The 12,410-nt window shown below is 46.1% G+C and overlaps 1 non-coding gene across 1 annotated transcript; it reads left to right on the top strand.

Annotated features, from left to right (window-relative positions):
* Window positions 1-3,342: 3,342 nt before the first annotated feature.
* LOC122115343 lies at window positions 3,343-3,449 on the top strand. Its single transcript, XR_006148746.1, has one exon. It is a non-coding gene; the product is annotated as a U6 spliceosomal RNA (small nuclear RNA).
* Window positions 3,450-12,410: the final 8,961 nt, after the last annotated feature.

Below are 12,410 nucleotides of genomic sequence, written 5' to 3'. Positions count from 1 at the left end.
TGTAATCCTAGCTACTCAGGAGGCTGAGATCTGAGGATCACATTTCAAAGCCAACCCTGGCAAGAAAGTCGGTGAGACTCTTATCTCCAATAAACCACTAGAAAACCGGAAGTGGCGCTGTGGCTTAAGTGGTAGAGCACTTGCCTTGAGCTGAAGAGTGCAGGGACAGCGCCCAGGCCCAGAGTTCAAGCCCCACGACCGACCAAAAAAAAAAAAGATGCAGGGCACAGGAATCAAATACAGTGAAAACAGGGGTTATACCATGGGGGAAGAACATACAAGAGAAACAAAAATTCACATAGTACATTATAAGTAAATTAAAAACAACAGCAACAAAGATAAAATCTCTTGTGTCCCAATCTTGGGGTTCATTTCGCTTAGCATCCTCTTATATGGTCATATGTACATAGCTTTAGACATTCTCTGCTTGTCCTAGACATATACTAGTTATTGAAAATAAGGGAAACCATGGGACCTATGTTTCTTTGGGCCTGGCTTACTTCACTTAGTATGATTTTTTCCAAGTCTTTCCATTTTCTTTTCTTTTTTCTTTCTTTCTTTCTTTTTTTTTTTTGGTCTGGTCGTGGGGCCTGAACTCTGGGCCTGGGCGCTGTCCCTCAGCTCTTCAGCTCAAGGCTAGTGCTCTACCTTGAGCCACAGCGCCACTTCCGGCTTTTCTTTTCCTGCTTTTGTGGTGCTGAGGAATCGAACCCAGGGCCTCAGGCATGCAAGGCAAGTGCTCTACCACTGAGCCACCTTCCCAGCCCAGTCTTTCCATTTTCTAACAAATGGGGCGGTGTCATTCTTTCTGATCCAGGCAGAGAATTTTATAGGGAAGTTTGATGTGTAGCCCTTGGGGATTCAAGGGGCCTTGGGGGGGTGGGGGGGCAACCAGGTGAAGAAACTCTTTGGAGAGCTGGACATGTGGTTTAAGGTTTAAGCAGTCAGGAAAGAGATAGAAATTCAAGAGGAAAGTGCAGATCCCTCCCCCCATAAGAAGAGTCATGTCAAGAAGGCACACCTTTCTGTGATTTTGGTGAGGGATAGAGCATGGAGTGAGAAGACTGGCCAGGATAGTGATGTCTTGGCCCAATTCAGCTCACACATTTATCATGTGTCCACTCTTTCATAGCTTGGTGCCATAAATTTTAAGTAATCCCATTACTTTATGCATCACTAAGAAAAGTGCTCTCAACAATCATAACATATTACTACTGGTAACTGATTTCCAAATAGCACAATGTAGTTGTACACTGGTAAACTCATTCATGCCTGTAATCCTACTACTCTGAGGATTGCAGTTCAAAGCCAGTGTGGGCAGAAAAGTTTGTGAAACACTTATTTCCAACTAACCATCAAAAAGACACAAGTAGAGATGTGGCTTAAGTGGGAATGTGCCAGCCTCCAGTAAGAAAGCCAAGCAAGAGCAATAGTCCCTGAGTTCAAGCTTCAGTACTGGTAAAAGCATAGTGTAAGCTGGGTGCCAGTGGTTCACACTTGTAATCCTAGCTATTCAGGGGGGTGAGATCTGAGGCTAATGATTAGAAGCCATCTATGGCAGGAAAATCCTTGAGATTCTTTTTTATTTTTGTCGGTCATGGGGCCTGAACTCTGGGCCTGAGCACTGTCCCATAGCTCTTCTGCTCAAGGCTAGCGCCCTACCACTTGAGCCAAAGCGCCACTTTCAGCTTTTTCTGCTTAGGTGGTACTGAGGAATCGAACCCAGGGCCTCATGCATGCAAGGCAAGCACTCTACCACTGAGCCACTTTCCCCAGTCCTTGAGATTCTTATATCAATTAACCACCAGAAAATTGGAAGTGGTGCTGTGGCTCAAAGTGGTAGGGTACTACTTGAGAATGTGGCTTAGTTGTAGAGTATTTGCCTAGCATGCAGATTCCTCAGTACCACAGAAACAGAAAAAGTTGGAAGTGGCACTTTGGCTCTAGTGGTAAAATGCTAGCCTTGAGCACAGAGAGGCCCAGGCCTTGAGTTCAGGCCCTAGGACTGGCAAAACAAACCAAAACAAAACAAAAAAACCCCACCTATGCCACTGGGTACATCCCGGGGAGGAGTGAGATATTCAAAATATTTCCACCCCCTCCCAATGACACCCACAGACACTTCTAGAAGACTGACCGAGACAAGTGCACCAGAGCTGTTCTGAGATCGACTGCTGCTCACCAACTTCTTATAGTAGTTACTAAAATATATGGAATGGGGCTGGGAAGGTGGCTCAGTGGTAGAGCGCTTGCCTCGCATGCCTGAGGCCCTGGGTTCCATTCCTCAGCACCACATAAGCAGAAAGAAAAAAGCCGGAAGTGGTGCTGTGGCTCAAATGGTAGAGCGCTAGCCTTCAGCTGAAGAGCTGAGGGACAGCGCCCAGGCCCAGAGTTCAGGCCCCACGACCGGACCCCAAAAAAAAAATAAATAAAATATATGGAATTGACAGCTACCTTTACCCCCACTTCTTTTTCCTAATGCCTAAATTTTCTAAAGACAACACCTTTCAAACTGTTCTTGAATGAATAGAGATAATGAATTAAAATACCACATGGTAAATGTTGAATTGGAGCAGCTCACATTGAAGGCAATTTGACACCATTCAAATTATTAATATGCTTGCCCTTTGACCTTGCAATAGCACTTCTAGCAGTATAGATTTTATTATTATTATTATTATTTTGGTGCCAGTTCTGAGGCTTGAACTCAGGGCCTGGGTGCTCTCCCTGAGCTGTTTTGTTCAAGGCTAGCACTCTACCACTTGAACCACAACTCTAATTTAGGCTTTTTTGGTGGTTAATTTCAGATAAGAGCCTCACAGACTTTCCTGCCCAATTTGGCTTTGGGCCACTATCCTCAGATCTCAGCCTCCTGAGTAGCTAGGATGACAGGCGTGAGCTACTGGTGCCTGCAACATAAGATTTTTTGTGGGCTGGGAAGGTGGCTCAGTGGTAGAGTGCTTGCATTGCATGCATGAGGCCCTGGGTTCGATTCCTCAGCACCACATAAGCAGAAAAAAGCTGGAAGTGGCGCTGTAGCTCAAGTAGTAGAGTGCTAGCCTTGAGCTGAAGAGCTGAGGGATCGTGCCCAGGCCCAGAGCTCAGGCCCCACGACCAACCAAAAAAAAAATACAAAACAAAGATTTTTTGTGGCAACTTCATCCACATGGGAAATGGCATGTGCACAAGGCCACTCATTGCAGCATTACTTCAATAGCAAGTAGCTGGGAATAACCAAGAGCTATAGAGCAAGAACTGCTCATTGAATGTGGAATGTTCATACTGCAGACACAGGAGTGGGCACACCATCCAGGTATGAGTGAGGAAAAGAACTCTGCCATTGTGCTCACTTCGGCAGCACATATACTAAAATTGGAACGATACAGAGAAGATTAGCATGGCCCCTGTGCAAGGATGACACGCAAATTCGTAAAGCGTTCCATATTTTTATGGAATTCTATGCCTCCATCAGAAAGAATGACATTGCCCCATTTGTTAGGAAATGGAAAGACTTGGAAAAATTTCTATTAAGTGAAGTAAGCCAGGCCCAAAGAAACTTAGGTCCCATGGTTTCCCTTATTTGCAATAACTAGTATATGTGAGTCAAGCAGAAAAGGGCAGATCAGTTGATGTTAGGGAAACGAACCCTAAGATATGTATTCAAATATTTTTTTTTCTTTCAAGTGATTGTTTCTAACATATTTATAAGATTATTTCTTTGTTGCTTTGTATGTCCCTCCCCCACGGTATAACCCCTGCTTTCACTGTATTTAAGGTTGGTTATAATTTGTGGAGGGGAAGGGAAAAAACAAATCGTTTAAATAGGGATACCCATTGCAACAATGAGATGTACAAGTCATTATGTGGAAAAACAAACTTTACAACTTTGGTGGGGGGGGAGGGTTGGGGGGAAGGATGGGAAGGGTTGGGAAGGGGAAACAAAGGAGGAGGCTACAATGCTTGATAGAAAGTATACTTATTATCTTGCCCATGTAATTGTAACCCCTCTGTACAGTATTTTCACAATAAAAAAAAAAAAAAACCCTGCCATGTATTGTTGAGAGAAAATTGCTAAGAGAGGAACAGCGACAATGAATTACCACTAATTACTTACTAAGCAGAGGGACAAATGCTTATCTATAAATTTGCTTCCATATACATGAAGAAACTTATGGTTACATAGGAATCTGATGACATTTATTATGCTGAGTGAGGGGTAGAGAACTTGGCAGATAGACAAAGAAAGTCCAGTCCTAGGGCTTGAACTCAGGGCCTAATGCTGTCTCTTAGCTTTTGTGCTCAGGCCTAATGCTCTACCACTATGAGCCACAGCACTATTGCCAGCTTTTAGGTAGCTAATTAGAGATAAGAGTCCCATAGACTTTCCTGCCTAGGCTTGCTTGTAATCATGATCCTCAAATCTGAGCCTCCTGAGTAGCTAGGATTACAGGTGTAATCCACCAGCTCCCAGCTTATATACTTTTTGTTGTTGGTGGTGGTGGTTGAGGGGCTTGAACTCTGGGCCTAGGCGCTGTCCCAGAGTTCTTCAGCTCAAGGCAAGCAAGCACTTGAACCACAGTGCCACTTCCGGTTTTCTGGTAGTTAATTGGAGATAAGAGTCTCACAGACTTTCCTGTCCGGGCTGCCTTTGAATCATGATCCTTAAATCTCACCTTCCTGAGTAGCTAGGATTACAGACATGAGCTACCGGTGCCACACTATATATATATATATATATATATATATATATATATATATATATATATATATTTTTTTTTTTTTTTTTTTTTAAACCAGGGCTGAGAGCCGAACCCACGGCCTTGGGCGCGCCAGGCGGGCGCCCTTCCGCTGGGATAAACCCCCAGCCCCGCCACACTATATTTTTAAACCAGGTGAATGTGTTGTCTGTTCAAATGTTCAATAACTTGAATTTTAAAAAAATACTCTGTAGAGATTTAGGGATGTAGCTCAATGGTAGAGTGCTTGTCTAGCATACATGAATCTCTGGAGTCAATGTTCAACACTGCAGAAGACTGATTAGTTATTTTTAAAATTAAGAGCTATTGAAGTGGATGTATGTCTGATTTGGTAGAAGGCTAGCCTTGAGCAAAAAAAGCTAAATGAAGCTGGGCACCAGTGGTCTGGAATCCTAGCTACTCAGGAGGCTGAGATCTAAGGATCGTAGTTTGAAGCTGGCCTGGGCAGAAAAGTCCCCACGAGACAAGAAGACAAGAAGTCTTATTTCCAGTTAGCCACTCAAAAACTGAAAATGGTGCTGTGGCTCAAGTGATAGAGCCCTAGCCTTAAGCACAGAGAGGCTCTGGTACAGAACCCAGGCCCTGAGTTCAAGCCCCACAACCACTACCACCAACAACAGAAAAGCCAAGTGAAGGCTGGAAATATGGGTTAGTGGTAGAGTGCTTGCCTAGGATGCGTGAAGCCCTGGGTTTGATTTCTCAGTACTACATAAACAGAAAAAACCCAGAAGTGGTGCTGTGGTTCAAGGGGTAGAGTGCTAGCGTTGAGCAAAAGCAGCTCAGGGACAGTGCCCAGGCCCTGAGTTCAAGTCCTAGGACTAGCAAACAAACAAACAAAAACAAAAGAAAATAAAAGAAAAAGAAAGCTAAGTGAGAAAGCGCAAGCTAAGTTCAAACCCTAGGACAGATACCAAAAATTTATAAATAAATAAATAGATAAATGTGTAGTGGAACATAGCTGTAATACTAGCTATTTAGAAGGTAGAGACAGGTTTGAGGCCTGCCTGGGCAAAGTTAGACCCTATGTGAAAAAAAAAAACAAACTAGCTGGGCTCCAGTGGCTCACTTCTGTCATCCTAGCCACTCAGGAGGCTGAGGACTGAGTATCAGGGTTCGAACCCAGCCCGGACAAGAAAGTCTGTAGGAGGCTGAGGACTGAGTATCAGGGTTCAAAGCCAGCCTGGACAAGAAAGTCTGTGAGACTCTTTTTTTTTTTTTTTTGGTCGGTTGTGGGGCTTGAACTCTGGGCCTGGACACTGTCCCTCAGCTCTTCAGCTCAAGGTGGGCGCTCTACCACTTGAGCTACAGCGCCACTTCTGGTTTTCTGGTGATTATTGGATATAGGAGTCTCACAGTCTTTCCTGCCCCGGCTGGCTTTGAACCGTGATCCTCAGATCTCAGCCTCCTGAGTAGCTAGGATTACAGGCGTGAGCCACCAGCGCCTGGCTCTGTGAGACTTTTTTTTTTTTTTTTTTTTTTTGGGTCTGGTCGTGGGGCCTGAACTCTGGGCCTGGGCTCTATCCCTCAGCTCTTCAGCTCAAGGCTAGCACTCTACCACTTGAGCCACAGAGCCACTTCCGGCTTTTTTCTTTTTGCTTATGTGGTGCTGAGGAATCGAACCCAGGGCCTCAGGCATGCAAGGCAAGCGCTCTACCACTGAGCCACCTTCCCAGCCCTCTGTGAGACTCTTATCTCCAATAAACTACCAAAAAACCAGAAGTGGTGCTGTGGCTCAAGTGGTAAAGTGCTATCCTTGAGCTGAAGAGCTGAGAGACCGCACCCAGGCCCAGAGTTCAAACCCCACAACTGACAAACAAATAAATAAAAGCAGAAAACTGGGGGTGGGAGTCAAGTGGTGGAGTTCTTGCTGACAAGCACAAGATCCTGAGTACAATCTCCAGTATCACAAAAGGAAATAAAATAAACAGGAAGTGCAGGTGTGGCTCAAGTGGTAGAAGGCCAGCTGAGTAAAAAAGCCAAGAGAATGTGAAGCCCTATTTTTAAGCTCCAATACCAGCCCCTCCAAATAAGAGGGACTGCTGCACTCCCATGAAGAAGCTGGGAGGATAGCAGAGTGGTAGCGCATATATACTTAGCATGTTCAAGGCCCTGAGTTCAATCCCCAGTACTGAGAAATTAAATACGATGTTAAAATTAAAAAGGGCTGAGCTACATCTCAAGAGTAGAATCCTTTCCTAGTGTGTTAGCTTTCCATCATTATGACAAGATACCTAAGAACATCAACTTAAAGCCTGGAGGCAGTGGCTCACGCCTGTAATCCTAGCTACCCAGGAGACTGAGATCTGAGGACTGCAGTTCAAAGCCAGCCCTGGGTAAGAAAGTCCATGAGACTCTTTATCTCACCAGAAAGCTGAAAATGGGGCTTTGGCTCAAAGTGGTAGAATGCTAGCCTTTAACATAAAAGCTCAGGGACAGTGCCCAGGCCCTGAGTTCAAACCCCAAGAGAAGAAATATTTATTTTGCCTCATGATTTCAGAGGCTTTGTTCTGAGATTGCTTAGCTCCATCTCATCCTCCCTCCCTCCCTCCCTTCCACCCTCCCTCCCTCCCTCCCTCCCTTTCTTTCTGTCGGTCATGGGGCCTGAACTCTGGGCCTGGGCCTGTCCCTTAGCTCTTCAGCTCAAGGCTAGCCCTCTATCACTTGAGCCTCAGCCCCACTTCCAGCTTTTTCTGCTTATGTGGTGCTGAGGAATTGAACCCAGGGCCTCATGCATGTGAGGCAAGCACTCTTCCACTGAGCCACCTTCCCAGCCACCCCCACACTAGATTCTCGATGGGGGAACAAATATAACCTTCATGGGCATGTCAGGGAACTACTATGTCAACGTAGGCCACTACCCATCCAATAGCACAACTCTGAGTTTATCAAGGGATCAGTCCACTGTGGTACTGGGGACCCAGCCTGCAACACCAGAGCTTTTGTTGGATATTTCATATCCAAAGTGAATACCTAATGCATGAGGACCTGGGTTTCACCCCCAGACCACAAAAATAAGTAAGTTAAAAATTAATACCCTGGGCTGGGAAGGTGGCTCAGTGGTAGAGTCCTTGCCTTGCATGCATGAGGCCCTGGGTTCAATTCCTCAGCACCACATAAGCAAAAAAAGCTGGAAGTGGTGCTGTGGCTCAAGTGGTAGAGCACTAGCCTTGAGCTGAAGAGCTGAGGGACAGCCCCCAGGCCCAGAGTTCAGGCCCCACAACCGGACCCAAAAAAAAAAAATTAATACCCTATGAGAAGAGTTAATTATCCCCGTGACTACATTCCCAGTGAAAGTCTACTGGTCATTCATTTACCCATCCAAGAAACTTCTCTAGCAATGCTAGTTAACAAGAGTGCTGCCCCTGTGGTATACAGGGGCAGTGTTCATGCTTCCCTGTAGATTCACTCTTAATGATCCCCACTTAGTATTGCAGGGATCTAATAATATAGAAAGAGGAAGCTGAAGGCCTGGGCATGTGCCTTCGTGGTAGAGTGCTTGCCTAGCATGCATGAAGCCCTGGGTTCAATTCTTCAGTACCACATAAACAGAAAAAGCCGGAAGTGGCACTGTGGCTCAAGTGGTAGAGTGTTAGCCTTGAGCCTTGACCAAAAGCAGCTCAGGGACAGTGCCCAGGCCCTGAGTTCAAGTGCTAGGACTGGCAGAAAAAGATAAAAAGAAAATGCTGAGATGGAGAGAGGTTGCTTTTGTCTAACGTTCTCTGGGAACATCCTGGGACATGCCCAGTGCTGGGCACTTGGGACCAACAAGACAAGGACGGTGCCCTTGCCTGACACTCCTTAGGACTTACTGGCCTAGGGAGAGACGCAGACTTGTGAAATGACAGATAGTTCTGAATAGAGAAGGGAGGTTATAGTATAGATCCTGAGGTTTAGGGACAAAGGGAGCTAAGAGGCTGAGAATATGTGAGAGAATGAAAGAAAAAAAACTAAACTAAACCCTCCCACAACACCCTTTGGCCAAGGACAAGCCCCGTGCTCAGAGATGGAACTCAGCAGCAGTATGTGGGAGACAACCTCAGCAGCCTTAGAACCAACAATGAACAAAGGCTGCTGTCTCCCTGGGAATGGCAGAGATCTGACAACAGCCTTGCCTGTCAGCCCCTGCGTGCTTCATCAGTGTAGACATCCCTTCTGGACTTTGAAGCCTGGAGTGCCCTTCTTTAGCTGTCTCCCCAGATCAAATGAGCTGGAGGACTGCCATATCTCGACTTCACTTTGCACTAATCCAGACTCACAGCCAGCTCCGTAACTACCCGACTAAACCATCTGAGCAGAAGCAAAAATAATTCTCCTGAGCAAAACAGACAGCTCCAAGATGGGAACATTAACTCCTTGTTGCCTCTTCAAGGCAGAATGGAGCTGGGCGCCTGTAGCTCTTGTCTGCAGTTCTCGCTACTCAGGAGGAGGCTGAGATCTGAGAATACAGGTTCGAAGCCAGCCTGGGCAGGAAACTCCATGAGTCTTTTATCTCCAATTAACTACCATCGAACCAGAAGTGGCACTGTGCTCAAAATGGTAGCGTGCTGGCCCTGAAGGTTAAAAAAAAAAAAAAAAAAGCCCAAGGATAGCACCCAGGCCCTGAGTTCAAGTCCCACAATCAACCAAAAAAAAGGGGGGGAGGGACTGGATCTTGTTCTTCTTCCTTTTTCTTTTTTTTTGGGGGGGGGGTAGTTGTTAGTACTTGAGCTTGAACTAGCACTGTTTCTTGGCTTTTTTTTTTTGGGTCCGGTCATGGGGCCTAAACTCTGGGCCTGGGCTCTGTCCCTCAGCTCTTCAGCTCAAGGCTAGTGCTCTACCACTTGAGCCTCAGCGCCACTTCCGGCTTTTTTCTTTTTGCTTATGTGGTGCTGAGGAATCGAACCCAGGGCCTCATGCATGCAAGGCAAGGGCTCTACCACTGAGCCACCTTCCCAGCCCCTGTTTCTTGGCTTTTTGGCTCTACCATTTGAGCCACAGCTCTACTTTTAGCTTTTTGATGGTTGAGATAAGAGTCTTACAAACTTTCCTGGCTGGCTTTAAATCTTTTTTTTTTTTTTTTTGGTCCAGTCGTGGTGCCTGAAATCTGGGCCTGGGCGCTGTCCTCAGCTCTTCAGCTCAAGGCTAGTGCTCTACCACTTGAGCCCCAGCGCCACTTCTGGCTTTTTCTGCTTATACGGTACTGAGGAATCCAACCCAGGGCCTCATTCAGGCAAGGCAAGTACTCTACTACTGAGCCACCTTCTCAGCCCTCTTGTTCATTTTTAAGAAGCTTTCCAGAAGGGAGATTCTACTCCCTTCCATAATAAAGAGGCAAAGCTGATTTCTTTTTTCTTTTTTTGGTCGGTCGTGGGGCTCGAACTCTGGGCAAAGCTGATTTCTTACAGTTGGAAACAGGGACCGTATATTAATATCCAGAAAAGTAAACAATAGCTATTCATTTTCTGTCTTCTTAGGAAGTCAAGACAATGTTTTCCTTTTCCTTTTTTCTTTTTGTCAGAGACCGGGACTCAAACTTGGTCCCTGACACTTTCATCTATTGATTGACTCTACCAACTGAGCCAGGCCTCCAACCCTGAGACAATCCTAAAGAACAAGAATCTTCCCACCTCACAATCACCTTTTCTCTTACACTTAACCAAAACGCTGAGAAGTAATCATAAGCACCTCTTTAATTCACAGGATTATTCAGAAAACATCCCATCCTATCCTATATCCATAAGAAGCAGTAAGGATCCCAAGAAACCCTTGTCACAGAGACCGGCAGGACCAGGAGCCAGAAAAGATTAAAAATCTACATGAGTTCTACCATCTAGTTCCTTGCTGTGGTTTCCATGGAAATAGACATCTGCTCTAGGGAGAAAGAAAAGGTGGGGGGAGTAGCGTAAGTGCTTAAAAATGATCAGTGTTTTGAAAGATTAATTTTTTTCTGTCACAACATTAATAGTCAGAAATACGAGATTTTTGTGTGGCAATTCGTTGTATTTTTAAAAAATGCATTAAATGGGTGGGACCTTCCTCACGCAAACCTCCAAATCAAGTACAAAGACTTCAGGATAAAAGACTTAAGGGGTAGGTAGTAATAGATCTTTTAGCCTTGGAGTCTTTGTTCATTTGTGTGGTCTACTATTTGTCATTTTCAAAGGAGGTCTTATCCTTTCCTCTCCAGCTTTTTTTTTTTAAACTGATTTCTGAGAAAAATAGAAGGAAGCACCTGTCTTTCGTGAAGCTAAGTTGCTGAAAGAGTGGAGCCGTGATGCTGAATCTGAATCAATTCTGGTCCTACTCACATGTTACGTAAAATCCACTTAGAGTTGGCTGAGGGGGGAGGCCAACCCCACACAAGGGCAATTGTTGGGGAAAATGCCACAGCAAGCATATTTCAGACAACAATGCATTGCTAATTGTTGGCTTTTATGCGGTTTACTCCCTGTATGAAACAGTTTTCATTGTCCTGGGCACCTATTAATTGTATTTTATCTCTGGCACATCCCTAGTGGCTAACTAGACATGGAAGTCTTTTTTTAAAAATTAGGACTGTTGTTTCCAGAGAGTTGGTCTTATTTCTTAGATTTGGAAGACAGGATCTCAAACAGGTGCTTTGATCTCAAAACCCAGCCTCCTCCCTCAAGAGGTAGTAGGAGGTGGGATCTGGGCACTAGAGACATTTTGTTTATTTTTCCTCTTGTTGTGGGGGAAAGGACAACCTGTCGTTCTAAGACAGCTAAGGGTCAGACCAATTGTCGTCGTGCTTCCGCGGTGGTTCCATCCAGGCCAGCGGGAGCAATGACCTTGTGGCTCCTTTTGTTTTGATTCTTAAAAAGAGCCCAGCACGGCTTTGGGGAGCACGTGCTCTAAGAACAAAAGCGGCACTCAACTGTAGTCCGTACATCTATCTAGAACTAACTGCGACTGCTCTTCCTTCTCGGTCACGGCCAGCAGAGGCTTGGCAGAGCAGATGGAGTCTGAATTTAAGCCGAGTGGCTTTGTTAGACTAGAAATCAGATTCCAGAGCCTTGCCGTTTCCTGCACCGGCTCCTGGTCACCAGGTCGGGAAGCTGAGGACAGTGGGGGGAAGGCTCGCCGTTCAGGGAGCACTACGCCCGTGACCCTTTAGCGCTGAATGGTTAGGAGTGTGAAGATTGGGCATGCTGGTGTCTGGGTTGCGGGGAGGGGGGCAAGGCCACGGGACCGGAAGGCACACGGAATGGTACTGTCCGGTTTAAACATTTTAGATGACCGTGCGGGGGTGAGGCACCAGAGGGGACACTGTTGTCTATGTCTGAGACTGTTTGGGTGAAGCCGGGCAAAAGCTGGACAGTCTGGAAGAAGAATCCAGGAAGCCAAGGACTTAAGATCTAAGGTGGGGTAGGACCCCACCCCCACCCCCTCGGTTCCGTCCTGCCCTTTTCCAAGAGATGGAGAACCAATTCCGATTCATTCCTGAGGACCACGGCAACGCCCTCTTCGGCTCTAACGTCGTCACCCCAGTTATCCGCTCATCCCCGGAAAGACCCCACCCCACCCCAGGCGTCCCCACCCTTTGCATTGTCTTCTTGCCCTGCTAGCCCGGACTACATTTCCCGAGATGCTCCGGTACAGAAGGAGCGGGGGTCCGCCCTGACTATGGGCGTGGTCAGCACGTGCCGCTGCGCT

Source organism: Dipodomys spectabilis, unplaced genomic scaffold (assembly GCF_019054845.1).
Source record: "Dipodomys spectabilis isolate Male_0828 unplaced genomic scaffold, ASM1905484v1 ptg000118l, whole genome shotgun sequence".
Taxonomy (NCBI): domain Eukaryota; kingdom Metazoa; phylum Chordata; class Mammalia; order Rodentia; family Heteromyidae; genus Dipodomys; species Dipodomys spectabilis.
The sequence above is the reverse complement of the archived record's forward strand: the minus strand, read 5'-3'. Positions and strand labels throughout refer to the sequence as shown.